This window comes from Hyperolius riggenbachi, chromosome 3 (assembly GCF_040937935.1).
Source record: "Hyperolius riggenbachi isolate aHypRig1 chromosome 3, aHypRig1.pri, whole genome shotgun sequence".
NCBI lineage: Eukaryota > Metazoa > Chordata > Amphibia > Anura > Hyperoliidae > Hyperolius > Hyperolius riggenbachi.
In genome coordinates, this window is record NC_090648.1 from 423,147,948 (window position 1) to 423,164,991 (window position 17,044).

Consider the following 17,044-nt stretch of genomic DNA (forward strand, 5'->3'; position numbering starts at 1 on the left):
TGTCTATCAGACGCGCATCGCCGCCTCTCCCCCGCCCCTCTCAGTGAAGGAAGACTGAGAGGGGCGGGGGAGAGGCGGAGATATGCGTCTGACAGACGCGCGTGGGGCAGGGCTGCGGCGGTTAGCCCTGCCCCAATGCGGAAACGCTCCCCCGCATTACGGAGGGGATTTGGGGGGACAGGGACCCCCGTTAAGGCGCGGGATAGCGGCGTTTTAGCAGGGGCACACATGCCCCTGCTATATATGAGGTCTGAAGCGAGATCTGTTCTCGCTGCAGACTCTCTTTAATAGTCAAGCTATTGGGCCAATCAAAGTGCAGGAATATCGTACTTTTAAGGCAATGGAGCTGCCGGGCTCTGGGCGGGTTCAGTGGAGTGTTTAAACTATCTGAGCTATCTTTAAACTATCTGAGCCCAGTGTAATTTAACAGTGCATGCTATGGCTGCATAGCGTGCACAGGGGATTATAACACTCGCTGCTGTAGCAGCAAAGCTTAGTTAATCAACCTCATTGTTAGGGCTGCTCAAATCCGAATCCGGTGAGATACCCGGATAGTTGCTATCCGGATATCTCCCAGTAAGCCTGTCCGGGGTGGGCGGGGGGCTTCAAGCTTACCTGTCTGACGTCTTCTTCGTCCGTCCCTGGCACCTCCCACGATGCGTTCCACGCGGCGGTCACGTAACTACAAACACTTCCTCCTTCCGGGGTGAAGGAGGAAGTGTTTGTAGTCACGTGATGCACGTGGGACGCATCGTGGAAGGGGCCAAGGACGGTTGAAGAAGACATCAAACAGGTAAGCTTGACCCCCCGCCCACCCTGCACAGGTTTACTGGGAGATATCCGGATAGCAACTATCCGGGTATCTCCCGGATTCGGATTTGAGCAGCCCTACTCAATGGGCTTGATTCACTAAAGCGTGCTAACAGTTAGCACGCTGGTGAAAAGCCCATTATCACGCCTAAACACAGTTTAGGCGTGATAAAATAAACTCTGCGCACATTAAACCCTATGCGACTTTCCATGTGCACCGGACTTTGCGCGCCACTTTATTCCTCAAAACGGTGCTAACCTACTTAGTGCAATGGTTATTACGCCCAAAAGTCTTTAGGAACGCTAAGTAGGTTAGCACCGCTTTGTGAATCAAGCCCATTGTGTTGAAATCCTACCTTAAATAATTACACCAAAAACGTTTGGACCTTTCATCCTGGGCACTTTGGAAGCTCGACAAGTGCTTTTCATTTAATGTAGTGTTACAGTTTAATCTTATCACATGTATATGATTTCATGTCAGCCTACCATCCATCCTATCATTTCCTAGCTGCAGAGGGTCCTCCTGGAAGGCCATCTCACAGATTTGCTTGTTCTTTTCAGGCATGAGGGGCCGGTGTGGCAGGTAGCCTGGGCTCACCCAATGTATGGAAACATCTTGGCCTCCTGCTCCTATGACAGAAAAGTCGTCATCTGGAAAGAGGAAAACGGCACTTGGGAGAAGATGTACAAGTACACCGGCCATGACTCCTCAGGTAACATCCTGCTGACAAGGAGAGCCTTATGACTTGTCGTTCCATATCAGCTGGAGAGGGACATTAGTGGTAGGAAATTCTGATCTAATCATGAAGTAGTGGTAATGTCTGGAGATGTCATCTGTGGGGCTGGAACAGTGGGCATTTTTTTGTTTAAAGTGAATCTCCAGACTAAAAATCTACTCAGCAGCACTGAAAAGGTTTGGTGTTTGCTTAACAGTTTCACAGCATCAAAACTTAGTTTTTCTTACCAAAGCCTAATTTTTAGCTGCACAGAAGCTAAGTGGCGCCCCATCAAAGAAAACTGCCTGGGCATTTTTCCCCTGATGCTGTGCAAAGCATGATGGGATTTCTGATGTTTTTGTTCTCGTTGCCTAGCAACTGGGAGGGGTGATCTGGACACAGGACAGTTGGAACTGTGTCTCATGCTCCCTGTCACCTCCTTTCGACCAAAGAGATGGCTGCCCCCATGAAATCGCAAACATTTGCCTGTTCTTTAAAAACAAGGTGGGTAAGAGATTATATTACCTATCTATTTTAATTAACATAACTAATGTAACTTAAAGTGAACCAGAGACGAAGCACCCTTGTGTATTTTACCATAGAAATCAGTGGGAACATTAGAGAAAACATTTACCATGCTCTCTGTTCCATCCTCACTGCTAAAAGTGTCTGTTATCTAGCTGAGATAAGAATCCCGGACTGAGCATTGAGTCTGGCTTTGCTATAATGACTCAGCTATAATGATTCCTGAGCAAAGCCAGCAGGGGGCAGGCTTGGACTTGAAGACAGCAAAGAACACAGTCTCAGCTATAATTATTCTGTAGCAAAGCCAGACCGACTGCTTAGTCGGGATTCTTATCTTAGAGGTGATAACAGGCAAATTAAACAGAGAACAATGTAACAAAGAGCAGATTAGGTGTTTACTGTCATGTTCCCACTGATTTATAAGGTAAAATACATGAGGTTGCTTCATCTCTGGTTCTCTTTAATGACAGTATGTTTGTTTAGGCTGAAGTTCCTCTTTAATATGAAAAGCATCTTTGTCAGGAATGAAGTCGCAGTAACTTTCTTGAAGCAAGAGTGTTGCAAGTACACCCTCAGCATTTTGTCCTCCCCTTCAGCATTTTGTCCTACCCGTCATGCAAATATGCCTGGGAAATCCTGCTCATGCTCTGTGCAGATTATGGGCTGGACTGATGACATTATAAGAGCCAGGTTTTGGTACAGCACTTGGAAAAGAAGTGAGCAACAGAGCAAAGTGATTATAAAGATAAGAAATCTGAGATGGCATGCTATAAGGGTCACTGCTGCAGAAATCGGGCTGAATCCGCAGTTTCCCCGCAAGCAAATTGCGCGGCGAAACTCTGCCATGGGGATAATGCTGCAATCGATTCAGACGACATTGCAGCATTTTTTCATGCGGGAGGCAGCGAATCCCATAGCCGTGCATGGCACGGCTTCTGGGATTCATCTGCCTACTTGCAGATTTGTGCTGTGTGCTGGCTGACCGCTAATTGGTCAGCGGTTTCAGCATACAAAAGGGTTGTATAGGATTGGTCGCCCCCCTTCCTCTGAGGTGCATTGTTATTTGTTGCGGTGTGGATACTTTCGCACACGTCAGTGCTCTTTCCTGTTTGGCTGTGCGCTGCGTACGCTGGCCACTGATTGGTTGGCGGCAACTACTATTAGCTACTGACAGCGGAGATGTCTTCTGCCTATGTCAGCACTTAGTGAGGGGAGGCGCTTTGTGCCAGCTGATTGGTCGGCGGCCCAGGCACATGTTCATAGTACGGCGGTATAAGATGCCTTTGAGGGTGATACAGTGAGCATATGGACAGTAAGTATACAGCGCTGTGAGACATAGTAGTGCCTAGGTTGTTTTTGTTTCAAGCTAGGCATGAGATTAAACATTGGGCAACGTGTGAATTTTGGAGGGGGCGGGGTTTACCCGTCCTATGCAGTTCCCCATCAGGTCCTCTTATGACCTGGCGCCTGTTGATTGGATGGATGATGTGCTGCACCATATTGGTCTATGATGGATATATAAGTGAGTTGGATGGACACTCTTTTATTGCAGTTTTATAAACTTAACAAAGAGCTTGATTGCTCGAAACAGCGGCCTGTCATTGTATTTGCTGATTTTTATCTGATGTGATCAATAAAGAAGCTTTAATTACATCGGTGGTACCTGCACGATTTGGTTCCTGCATCTAACAGCTCCGTATATATAAAAAAAGGGGTGAGATAGAAAAAGGTGGGTATGACCCGATTGAGCACAAATCACATACAATTAGTTACTGTAATAACCTATTCAACTTTATTAATCCAAATCTATAGAACAATAAAACACATCAATTAAAAATGTGCCCCCAAGCCAGCCTCCCACCCCGACCTCAAACCCCTGCCACTACCCCACAGATCCCCCAAAGAGATGGTGTAAACACTAACTATAAACTGTAATATCATGTGGGTTTATGTCATTGAAAAAAATAAATAAATAAATAAATTTTTCTGGACGTCCAGTTCACCCGAATTGGATCACAAAAATATATGTAGATATAAACCACAGCCGGTGCAAAAATTGGTTAATAGCATGCAGCCAGTCTTGAAGTGAGGAACCGGCAAATTACTGCAGCCAGCACAAAGATTGGTTAGTTGCATACAGCCAGTCTTAGAGTGGATAATAAGCAGATAAGTGCAAGCAAGGGGATTTTCCAGCCGGGAAAAAGCAAGACAGTCACATAAAATTAATTCAATCTCAGAACATAATCTCCAGAGATGTCAGGCATTGGATAAACAAGCTGAGGCACATTGAGGCAAGCAGGTTGGCACCACACTGAGGCACATGCAGGGTTCAGGCCAAGTGATATAGCTGCCACAAATCAAGCTGCAAGTTCACCAAGAGGCTCAGTGTCATCAGTTAAACGCCACTCACTTGTATAATGATTTTGAGAAGCAGTCCACATACATAAACAAAAGCCATGCCCGTGGGGCTGCTTACGTGTCCACAATGGATATCCTGGAGTACCGTGTTGCTAAATGTGATGTCCTCCGAGATCAATGCCTGTGTTGAATAAGTGTCCGGATAGTTGTCCGGATAAACAAGGTTTTCTATCCGTATGGAGATTGATTCCTGTATGGCTGAGACACCGGACTGGCTGTAGGGAAGGCAGAGGCTTCTATCCGTGCGGGGAAGAAGACAGCATGGAGGCCGGGACACTGCACATACGTCCTCGACTGGTTTCGCCGGACTTCCGGCTTCCACTGGAGGTGTGCAACAGATTCCATGTTCCTCCATGGGGATCTTAAACCCCCCCCACCGGCCTGACGTCATCGCCAGGCCGGCCCCGCCCGCCCCCACAAGCGGCCAATGCCGGGCAGGTGGGCGGGGCAGGCAGACACGGCGGCCGGTCGCCTTAGCAACCCGCCGGCGCGTCCGCCAAACCCCGCCCACCCGCCCGAACGTCGCACACGGGGCGGGCAGGGCGGATGGACACGGTGGCGGGGGGCAGCCGGGCCAAAGGCAACCGCACACCCCCCAAACACCGCGCCCACCAAGCCCCAACCACACCAGGCGACACCGCCAGAGGGGGCGGGAGGAGCCGGTCCAAGCCACAAACCAGGCCGGAGAGAGAAACCAAGACCCCACCCAGGTATCTTATCCAAAAATATATATTCAAATAGGGATTTCAACTCGAAATGAAATTCATATATTAATTATAAACAGCAAGACGTTAATGGTAAGCCATAATATATGAATGCAAAGAACAAGGGGAGGGGGCAACCATAAGGGGCCCCACATAGTGTGGATGCCTCAAGCATCCTCAATGAGAGAAATTTCACCTTATAAAGCTAGTGTTTAGCAAAGAATATAGGGAGGGCCACCCCCCCACACAGACCGGTGAGGAGACGCACGCGACCAGGGAGAGTAGTTTCAAGAGGTGGGCACACAGGGACCTCAAACAGGCAAAAAGGAAGTATAACTGGTATTTTCATTCAAACCTGGGGGTGATGTCGCCCCCAGGTCAAAAATCCACCTTGATTCTCGCTGTAATAAAAGTCTATCCATGTCCCCACCTCGTTGAGATGCATGAATACGGTCCAAGCCAACAAAACGCATCTGAGCTGGGTTGCCAGCATGCATGGTTTTGAAATGCCTGGCCACCGGGGTGAGATTGGACGTGCTCTTACTCCTTATGTTAGTAACATGATGAGAGATCCTGGCACGTAGCTCTCGTTTAGTTTTACCTATATAAAAGGCACCACATGGGCATAGTAACAGATAAACTACTAAGAGCTCCGGTGGTGTGGAATGCTGTTTGCTTGGGCGCACCTTCTCCTTTGTATGGGTGCTGCCCCCCCCCTTTCACTGTATCCTAGAGAAACCAAAGAATGATTACTTATTTAGCCTCAACTAAACATTGAAATATCAGTTTTGGTTTTGCCCACCCTAACTGGGTAGTCTGTGAGGTCAGACATTCTCAGATGACTTTGCATGTCTTATTATCAATAAAGATCAGTTCCAGTTGTGGATAGTAAATCCATGCAATATAATGGTCATAGTGGGGTTCTCTTGCAGCTTGTCTCCTATGCAGTGAACTCCATGGGCTCGATTCACAAAGCGGTGCTAACCCAGTTAGAGACTTTAGGCATGATAACCATTGCACCACGCTGGTGAAAAGCCAGTTTAGGTGTGATAAGTTTAGGTGTGATAAGTTTAGGCATGCTAAGTTTAGATAAGTGTAGATAGCATGCAAAGTCCCGCACGCATAGCAGCGCCATTAAACTCTATGCGAAGTGCACCAGACTTTGCTAGCGCAAAACTTTTGATCAGCTGTGCACTGCGGTGCTAACGCAGTTGGTGCTTAAACTTATCATGCCTAAACTTATCACACCTAAACTTATCATGCCTAAACTTATCACACCTAAACTTATCACACCTAAACTTATCATGCTTAAAGTGAGTTTAAGGGCTCGATTCACAAAGCGGTGCTAACCCAGTTAGCATGCCTAAAAGACTTTAGGCATGATAACCATTGCACCATGCTGGTGAAAAGCCAGTTTAGGCGTGATAAGTTCAGGTGTGATAAGTTTAGGTGTGATAAGTTTAGGCATGCTAAGTTTAGATAAGTTTAGATCGCTTGCAAAGTCCCGCACGCAAAGCAGCGCCATTAAACTTTATACAAAGTGCACCAGTCTTTGCTAGCGTAAAACTTTTGATCAGCTGTGCACTGCGGTGCTAACGCAGTTGGCGCTTAAACTTAGCATGCCTAAACTTATCACACCTAAACTTATCATGCCTAAACTTATCACACCTAAACTTATCACACCTAAACTTATCATGCCTAAACTGAGTTTAGGCATGATAAAGGGCTTTTCACCAGCGTGCTAACTGTTAGCACCGCTTTGTGAATCAGGCCCTAGGTGTGATAAAGGGCTTTTCACCACGGTGCTAACTGTTAGCACCGCTTTGTGAATCAGGCCCCATGTGTTGGGCCCCACACGACTTCGGGTTAAAGCTGGCCTGCGGAAGTTCAGACGGCGCCATTTCTCTACTCACCTATACAGGGGACAGCCCATGGGATGTCAAGAAGATCAGCAATGTGCATATGGTGAGGGCTACGCACATTGGGCCTGATTCACAAAGCGATGCTAACAGTTAGCACGCTGGTGAAAAGCCCTTTATCACGCCTAGGCCTCGATTCACAAAGCGGTGATAACCTAGTTATCACGCCTAAAAGACTTTAGGCGTGATGACCTTTTCACCACTGAGTTATCACCGATTTTTCCTGCTCTTCGCGCGAAGTTACCGCGCGTAAGCGCGTTCGCGCGTACGCGCGTGAGAGCGCGCGCAAAGTCCCATAGGGCTTAATGGGAGCTCCGCGCGAAGCGTCGGGTGTTGCGCGCGCACTTACGCGCGTATGCGCGTACGCGCGGCAACTTCGCGCGAGTTTCTTCTTATCATGCCTAAAGTGACTTTAGGCGTGATAAGGGCCTTTTCACCACGGTGCTAACACTTTGCACCGCTTGGTGAATCGAGCCCCTAAACTCAGTTTAGGCATGATAAGTTTAGATGTGATAAGTTTAGGTGTGATAAGTTTAGGCATGATAAGTTTAGGTGTGATAAGTTTAGGCATGATAAGTTTAAGCGCCAACTGCGTTAGCACCGCAGTGCACAGCTGATCAAAAGTTTTACGCTAGCAAAGACTGGTACACTTTGTATAAAGTTTAATGGCGCTGCTTTGCGTGCGGGACTTTGCAAGCGATCTAAACTTATCTAAACTTAGCATGCCTAAACTTATCACACCTAAACTTATCACACCTAAACTTATCATGCCTAAACTGAGTTTAGGCGTGATAAAGGGCTTTTCACAAGGGTGCTAACTGTTAGCACCGCTTTGTGAATCAGGCCCAAGGCGTGATAAAGGGCTTTTCACCAGGGTGCTAACTGTTAGCACCGCTTTGTGAATCAGGGCCATTGTGTTTACACTGTAAAGGTGGCCATACACTGATAGATTTGCAGCAAGTTCGACCATCAGATTTCTGTCAGATGCCTGTTAAGTCGAATCTGACAGGAATCTATCTGATGTGTGCCACACACTAGGAACATATTTCCAATAGATTTCAGGATGAAATCTATTGAAAATCGATCTAAATGAATTATTGGACCATTAGATCCAATGCAACCCTATGGGCCGTTGATCAGGATTCACTGGTTTCCGCAATAGCGCATCCGCATTTGCAATTGTGTTTTCCGCATGTGATTTTTCACATTTGTCCTGTGTTTTTTTTTAATGCGTTGGAATACTTTGTAATTACCGAGGCATGGATTGTGCAGGAAAAAGAGAGCTTTCTTTTTGCGGGGGAAAAAAAGCAAAACCCGAATAAACGCTAACAATGTACATTTCCCAATTGCAGCAGTGCACGTTTGGCCCCCAGATGACACTGTATATTCAGTCTTGTTTTATATTCAGGTCACTGTCAGCACACCCTGTTAGCACGTACTGACAGCAGGGCGAGTAAGCTGCAGTGGCGGGAGATCGGCACAATCGGCGGTAGTGTGCAGCGGGCTAATTGAAATGTACTCCCTGGCAGGGATAACAGGTCCCAAACAGGGCATAGATTTCAAATAGCGTGGTCTGGAAGTGGTTAAAGCAATACTGAAGTGAAACTAAAAAAAAGTTAGATATTCACCTATGTAGAGGGATGGCTCTGAATCCCATAGAGCCTTCCCAGTCCTCTCCATGCCATTGTTTCAGCGCCGTGCCTCCATTGAGATCCCAGAGCCTTTGGGACTCCTTAGAAGGCTTTGGAAACACTTGCCTCTCTGAGTGGTTCTGAGAACAGGTGCAGCTGTGAGCCTGGACTAGCACCTTGTAATACAGAACAGCTAGTCTTCGGAAGTACTCGGTGACACCATTTGAACAGCGGTAGACCAGGGGCATGGGGTGAGGATCTAGAAGGTATCTATCTTTATTTCAATATTACTTTGAGCCTTACTATTTCAACCAAGAGGCAGCCAGGCTGCATCTGAATGACATCCAGCCCAGAGCCTTTTATAGGCTAATGGAGGATGTTAGCTTCCAAAACAGTTTTTTAGCATGCAAACAAATGCGGCCTGGCTTTACGAAGCACTGCCATTTCTCCCTGCTCTATACAAAATGTAAGTTCTACTTTATTGCTAGCTGCTGCCAGGTTATACTATGTTTGCATGACATTTCCCTTTAATTAGAGATTAGGGTAGTTAATGCATATTCTAGCATCTGTTTTGGATGCAATGGGAGCAGTCTGCCTATTAGAGGCTCTGCCCACATATGCTGGTACTTATTCATATGTGCTGTCATGCCTCTGTGTTGTCTTCACTTCAGAATTGCTTTAAAGAAAAAAAGAGCCCCTGGGGGGTACTTACCTCGGAGGGGGAAGCCCATGGATACTAATAAGGCTTCCCTCGTCATCCTCAGCACTTCTAATCCAACGCTGGCTCCCTGGAAAGTTGTTGCCAGATTGTGAACTAGCGGCTTCCATCACTGGTTTCCCGAACAGGCGCAGTAGCTGCTTGCCATTTGAGCTCTGGTGGAAATAGCCGAGCCTAATCAGGTCTACTCCACTGCACAGATGCTTGGCTATTTCTGCCGCGCCCAATTGGCAAGCTTGCATGAGGCTCAATGATGTCAATACTGTGGTGGCCGTTTCTGTGGGGAAGCCAGTGCTGGATTGAGGCTGCTGAGAAGGACAGGGAAGCCTTATAGGATCCAGAGGCTTGCCCCTCCCGAGGTAAGTACCCCCAAAGGGCAGTTGTGTATACAGGTTTACTTTAAGCTTATTAGTGTGAGGTTCTCTGCATGTTGTTTCTGGCCTTTGCTGTGCTGGCTCTACCAAGCTGATGGTAAATAATTCTGCTTTTGTCCCTCCATAGATCAGGTTTAATGCTGTGAGTTGGGCCCCTTCAGTGGTGCCTGCAGTTTGGTGGATCAGCGGCCATCTGGACAGAGGCCAAATTACATCAACAGATTTGTGTCTGGTGGCTGTGACAACCTGGTAAAGATCTGGAGGTAAGTTGGAGCTCTCCTGACAGGGCAGTGGTGGAGAGGAGGCACCTCTTTGTAAATGAGGAAAGTGTTCAGCACTCTCTCCTTTTATTCAGGGATGGTCAGTGGAAGGAAGACCAGAAGCTAAAGGCACACAGTGATTGGGCGAGAGATGTGGCCTGGGCTCCCTCTATTGGTCTCCCTACTTGCACTATAGCCTGCTGCTCTCAGGTAAACATGAAGAGGAGTTTTCTATTCCATACATCTGCGGTAATCCAGCTCTGTTGTAACAAACCATTGTTGGGTCTGTCTTACAGGACAGCAGAGTTTACATCTGGACATGCGTGCCATGAGCAGCTGGACACCAAAACTACTGCATAAATTCAATGATGTGGTGTGGCACGTGAGCTGGTCCATCACCGCCAACATCCAGGCTGTGTCCAGGGGAGATAACAAGATGCGTAGCCATGTCCGTGCTCACCTGCCCTTGTGAATACAAAGAAGAGCATTTGTGGCCCGTGGAAGTCAGAGCTGGTGCAGTGTGAATAGCGGTAAAGGGGAGGGGTTTTGCAGCTTTCTGGGCTCCTGTTGTGGAGATTTCCTCTGACTTTCCAACTCCAGAACGATTTTGTTTAATTGTTGGATATTGTAGAAATATATATGTATAGCTTCTATGACCTTGCTGAGGTTGTCTTTGTCTCTATCTAGGAGAATTTCCCTAATTTTTTCATAAAGATGAACTTGAATTTTTAATATATCTGTTACGGCCAGAACCCAAAGTCTGGCCACTTCGGGTTCTGGCCGGTCAAAACGCGAAGTGGCTGTTCACCTGCAGCCAATGTTAGAAATGAAGTTTCGCAAATGCATTAATATCCCGGCGGCGTTAAATGAATGAATTCCCCGGCGGCATTATGTGACCGGATGAAGCCGCAGACCTAATGGAGCCACCTCTTCGGCTCTGCCTCCTCTCCTCCCCCTGCCCCTCTCTTATGCAGCTTTGGCAGCCGGGGACATGCGTGTCCCTCAGAGTTGTTCGTAGCAGCAGGGAATCCTGCCTTTTGTTCCTCTGCAGAGTGGCTGCTGGCAGAAGCGATGTCTGCAGCCTTCCCGCTCTGCTTCCCTGCCGCTACCAACGATCCTGGGGGACACGCGTGGTCCCCGGCTGCCACAGCTGCATAGGAGAGGGGCAGGGGGAGGAGAGGAGGCACAGCCGAAGAGACGGCTTCATCCGGTCACATAATGCCGCCGGGAATTCATTCATTTAACGCCGCCGGGATATGAATTCATTTGGGAAACTTTTCATTTCTACCATTGGCCGCAGGTGCCCGGCCACTTCGCATTTTGACCGGCCTGAACCCGAAGTAGCCAGACTTCGGGTTCTGGCCGTAACATATCCAAAAAGTACAAAAAATTGATTCACAAATCTTCAAAAGAAGTTGATCTTAGGGCTGGTGCACACCAGAGCGGTTCTGGAACGTTTTTAAAAACGCTAGCTGATTGAAAACTGCTTGGGTAATGTATTTCAATGGGATGGTGCACACCAGAGCGGTTCGTTTTTCCTACAAACGCAAACTCGGGGGCTGCAGCATTTTTTAGATTTCTGAGGCGTTTCTGCCTCAATGTTAAAGTATAGGAAAGTGGAAAACTGATCTGAAAAACGCTAGATCAGAGCGGTTTTCCAGGCCTTTTTTGTTACAGAAGCTGTTCAGTAACAGCTTTACTGTAAAAATATATGGAATCTGCTATACAAAAACGCTCCAAAAACCGCTAGGCATGTTTATAAAATCTCTCTAAACATGCTTTGAAAATCTGCTTCAAAAACCTCTAGCGTTTTGCGGATCTGCTAGAGGTTTTTGGTGTGCACTGGCCCTTAAAGTGGTTCTCTGGTATGTTTAAAAAAGCTAAAACTGACACTTACCTGGGGCTTCTATCGGCCCCCTGTAGCTGTAATGTCCTGTGCCGTCCTCCTCTGGTGCTCCGTTCCACGCTGCCGGTAACTTGCTAATTATTCGTCTAACTAGACAAATAGAACTGCGGCTGTGCGGCCGTGTCCGCGCTCGTTATCGGGAGCTTACTGCGCAGGGGCAGTACAAGAAAATTTCTACTGTGTCTGCACAGTAAGCTTCCAATGACGTGCATGCTCGCTCCTGCGCGCGGGAGCGCAGACACGCAGCCGCAGTTCTATTCGTCTGTTTAGATGAATAATTAGCAGGTTACCGGCGGCGGGGAATAAAGCATCGGAGAAGGATGGCACGGGACATTACAGCTGCAGGGGGCCAATAGAAGCCCCACTTAAGTGTCAGTTTTAGCTTTTTTTTAAACATACCAGAGAACCCTTTAAGACACGCCAACACATAAAAAGGTGCAATATCAAAACCGTTAGATCAATTATTTTTAAAAGATGACGTTGACTTGTTTCAGGTAGACCCTTCTTCAGGCCTTCACAAACAATTGTACATCTGCACTATACACACAGCATAAGATGGAAAACCATCTGGACCAAAACTAAGCCAGGAATATCCACCTGCAATGTGAATAGGGCAACAAATGGAGCAGCATCTGGACAACAACCAAGCCAGGAATCACCACTTCCAAATATAGAAAAACACCACACACAGGCTGAACCGACCAAGGGAGAGTCCACAACAAGTTGATGTTGTCGTCTTATAAAAACAATTAATCTTACTGTTTTGATATTGCACTTTTTTATGGGATGTCGTGTCTTAAGATGAATTTCTTTTGAAGATTTGTGAATCAATTTTTTGCACATATTAAAAATTCAAGCTCATCTTTATGAAAAAAATGATTTGCTATGTACTTATCTTTGTCTGTATACTGGTGATTAACTGGTGTAGTGGCGCGCCGCTAAAAGGATACGCTTTTTTCTGGTCTCCTAATTTACATAAATACAGTGAAAAGTTGTATGACACCGACGCTGTCTGCGACCGCGGACTGCTGCTCAGGAGAACTGTCGTGCAGGAAGTGGTTGGTGCAGAAGCTGCTGAGCAGGTACTTTAAAGGGAATCTGAAGTGAGAGGGATATGGAGGCTTCCATATTTATTTCCATTTAAACAATACCAGTTGCCTGACTGTCCTGATTTTACTATCTGCAGTAGGGTCTGAGTCACACACCTAAAACAAGCATCCAGCTAATCTTGTCAGGTTTTTGTCAGAAACATCTGATCTGTACTGGTATTGGGCTCTGCCTCTGACACGGCAGACCAAGGTTCAAATCCAAGCGCTTCCCTTTCAGTAAGCCAGCACCTATTAAAGGGAACCTAAACTGAGAAGGATATGGATTTTTCCTTTTAAAATAATACCAGTTGACTGACTCTCCTGCTGATCCTATGTCTCTAATACTTTAGCCACAGCCCCTGAACAAGCATGCAGATCAGGTGCTCTGACTGAAGTCAGACTGGATTAGCTGCATGCTTGTTTCAGGTGTGAGATCCAGATACTACTGCAGCAAATTGATCAGCAGGAGAGTCAGGCAACTGGTATTGTTTAAAAGGAAACATCCATATCCCTCTTAGTTTAGGTTCCCTTTAAGTAGGAGACTTTGGGAAAGATTCCCTAACACTGCTACTGCCTATAGATTGCACACTAGTGGCTGCAGCTCTGGCCCTTTGAGTCCGCCAGGAGAAAAGCGCAATATAAATGTTATTTGTCTTGTCTTCTTCAGGGTCTATGGCTTAAAGTATCAGAGGAAGAGTATTAGCAGGACAGCCAGGCAATTTGCACTGTTAAATTAAATAAATATGTCAACCTCCATATCCCACATACTTCAGATTCCTTAACGTAACCCCTCCCCATCTAGTAGGCTGAATAGCAGGGCTGTGGAGTTGAGGAGTCAGAGCAATTTTTGGGTACCTGGAGTAAGAGACGGTGGTTTCATAAACTGAGGAGTCAGATGTTTTTTGTACTAACTCCACAGCTCTGGTAAGTATAAGACAATAGTATATAGTATACTGTAAGTATAAGACTAAGGAGTCGGAGCAATTTTGGGTACCTGAAAGTCAGTCAGTGGTTTCATAAACTGAGGAGTCGGATAATTTTTGTACCAATTCCACAGCCCTGCAGAATAGTATACAGGCAGGTAATTCCAGTGCAGCCCTATGCAGGGACTTGGGAGGTTGCGTGAACCTGTGCAGGGACTTGGGAGGTCGCATGTGCCCGTGCAGGGACTCGGGAGGTCATGTGCACCCGTGGAAGGACTTGGGAGGTCGCCTGCGCCAGTGCAGGGACTTGGGAGGTCGCGTACGCCCGTGCAAGGTCTTGGGAGGTCGCGTGCACCCGTGCAGGGACTTGGGAGGTTGCGTGCGCCCGTGCAGGGACTTGGGAGGTTGCGTGCGCCCCTGCAGGGACTTGGGAGGTTGTATGCACCTGTGCAGGGACTTGGGAGGTTGTGTGCACCCGTGCCGGGACTTGGGAGGTCGTGTGCGCCCGTGCAGGGACTTGGGAGGTCGCGTGCACCCATGCAGGGACTTGGGAGGTCGTGTGCGCCCGTGCAGGGACTTGGGAGGTCGCGTGCGCCCGTGCAGGGACTTGGGAGGTCGTGTGCGCCCGTGCAGGGACTTGGGAGGTCGCGTGCACCCATGCAGGGACTTGGGAGGTCGTGTGCGCCCGTGCAGGGACTTGGGAGGTCGTGTGCGCCCGTGCAGGGACTTGGAAGGTCGTGTGCGCCCGTGCAGGGACTTGGGAGGTCGTGTGCGCCGGTGCAGGGACTTGGGAGGTCGTGTGCGCCGGTGCAGGGACTTGGGAGGTCGTGTGCTTCCATGCAGGGACTGGGAGGTAGCGTGCGCCTGTGCAGGGACAAGGAGAACACATTTGAGAGTAGCAAATACAGCCACCTGCACTACATACAAAAGACTGGCCATAGTCTGGAAATCTTTCTCCAACTATATGCTTAATTGATATGTTTCTCCTCTGATTACAGGTGACCCTGTGATAGGAGTCTGTGGACGGCCAATGGGCTTGCATCAGTGATGTAAACAAAGGACAAGGCGCAGTGTCTGCAGTTACAGAAGGGCAGCAGAACGAGCAGTGACGTCTAGCCTTGATTGGACTAACAAAATTATTAATTTCTACTTCCTGTATGACAGACAACATCCTCACTAATTTATCAGAGAGAGGTGAAATCAAACTTGGACAATTTGCAGTTATTATAAATACCAACTCTGTAAACCGCAGCGCCCCCACCTGTGTGTGCGCGGGATCACGGGACTACACTATCTTGCTGCAGATTTTTTCTCAATATTTTATCAGATTGTTAGATGGTGCAGCACCCAGGGCAATTAAAAGATAATTGTTTATACAAAAGAGGCATTACTTATCTGAATATTTGGTCATGCTTCAGCTTGTAATTCTGTAAGAGCTGATGTGACCGCGTGAGGCAATGTTTTTCCTTTTCTCCACAGAGTATACATATTCAGGCAGTCATTCTCTGGCTCCTGTGTGAAGTGTTTTCCCTTCACTCTTGTGCAGGCAGCAGCAGTTTATCCTCCATCTCCACCATAGCGTTACAGCCTTTTGCACCAGGTATGACAACAGCAGGAAAAAGTAGGAAGGCTCTGTGTTTTCATTAAAGGACAACTATCAATAACCAAGTGTTCTAAAATTACAATGTACAAAGTATGTCTAAGTAGCTGCGTAAACATTAACATAAGAGGCAAAAGCTGTAATTCATTAGATTGTAGCTGCATTGGAATGATTTTTTAGCAAAGGGGAGTCTGTGCTTTATGAGAAAAGTGACAATACAGTCAGTGCTGGTCTCTGCATATTTCAGAAGGCTACAGCAAAATACTTTAGTATGAAAATCTTGCCTTGGTATTAGGTTACACACACAAAAGAGAATGTTTTTTTATGCTGCAGATGGATACATTTCAGCCTGCTTGCTCTGCACATGTCAGTGTATCCTTAGACAGACAACCTTCAAAAGCCTGTGTTTTATCTCTCTGAATGAGCTATTCAGAGAGACAAAACTACAGCTGCAGTTTAGACCTGTCATCTGCTAAATATATAAAGTACATACAGGGTTAACATATGTAGGGAAAGGGATTTCCCCCTCCCCTCATCATTCACTGATCCAAGGCCCTGGTCCCAACACCACTCCATGAAAAGAATTTGATAACATTAAAGGAAGAGATGAGCATGGGTACAGATACAGCAGTATTTAGGAACACCTACACAAGCTATTCCCAGGCCAGTTTAAGAAAACATGTTAATCGATAGTTGTCCTTTAATGCCATAAAAGTGGTACGTCTTGGTGTGGACATGAGTGAGATTTTGTAGGAGATGCTTTATTTGTGTTTTGTGCAGGACCAAGTGTGTTTACAGTCTAGATCTGAGTACATTGTCATCCTGTGTATTGTCTCTCCCCAGATGTGCAGAGATGAGACCCAGTTGCTCTTGTATTATTGATGAGGTTCAGCAGGGTAATCCTGAAACTTGAGAGGTTCAGCCATATGCACATTAAGAGGAACTTTAACCCAGTATTGGCCACTAATAGCCAACCTGTGTCACCCCCACCCAGCATGCGCACACAATATACCACTAATAGGCAGCCTGTGTCACCCCCACCCAGCATGCGCACACAATATGCCACTAATAGGCAGCCTGTGTCACCCCCACTCAGCATGCGCACACAATATACCACTAATAGGCAGCCTGTGTCACCCCCACCCAGCATGCGCACACAATATGCCACTAATAGGCAGCCTGTGTCACCCCCACCCAGCATGTGCACACAATATGCCACTAATAAGCAGCCTGTGTCACCCCCACCCAGCATGTGCGCACAATATGCCACTAATAGGCAGCCTGTGTCACCCCCACCCAGCATGCGCACACAATATGCCACTAATAGGCAGCCTGTGTCACCCCCACCCAGCATGCACACACAATATGCCACTAATAGGCAGCCTGTGTCACCCCCACCCAGCATGCGCACACAATATGCCACTAATAGGCAGCCTGTGTCACCCCCACCCA

General features: G+C 47.3%; 1 pseudogene; it reads left to right on the forward strand.

The window, feature by feature from the left end:
• The first annotated feature begins 1,411 nt into the window (after window positions 1-1,411).
• On the forward strand, window positions 1,412-15,373 carry LOC137560769 (protein SEC13 homolog; annotated as a pseudogene).
• Window positions 15,374-17,044: the final 1,671 nt, after the last annotated feature.